A 413-nucleotide genomic window follows, 5' to 3' on the forward strand; every position below is an offset into this window, starting at 1 on the left:
ATGTCTTAATCTCAAGCTCTTAATAAAGCTTAAGCCCTTTCCCTGAAGGAAAGGAAATGAGAAAAAGAAACAATTGGCTTTAGGAGGAATGGGGTTGGTTTTTTTAGACATCTTTACACAACTCTATCTAGTCAATTCTGTTAAACAGGGCAGGAATCTTATCTTAAAGGATTAGATGGTAAATATTTTAGACTTGCAGTTGTGACTATCTGGGTCTGGGTCACAACTGTTCAACTGTGACATTGTAAAAGCAGCCACAGATGATACATAAAGGAATGGGTGTGGCTATGTTCCCATAAAACTTTATTTATAAAAACAGCTGGTTGGCCAACAGGCTGTAATTTGACAACCCTTGAGTTAGGAGATGTGAAGGTTTTAAAATACACAAATTATTTCATGCTTCTCCCCTCAAA

Source organism: Propithecus coquereli, unplaced genomic scaffold, assembly GCF_000956105.1.
Source record: "Propithecus coquereli isolate 6110/MARCELLA unplaced genomic scaffold, Pcoq_1.0 Scaffold59, whole genome shotgun sequence".
In the NCBI taxonomy this organism is placed as follows: Eukaryota; Metazoa; Chordata; class Mammalia; order Primates; family Indriidae; genus Propithecus; species Propithecus coquereli.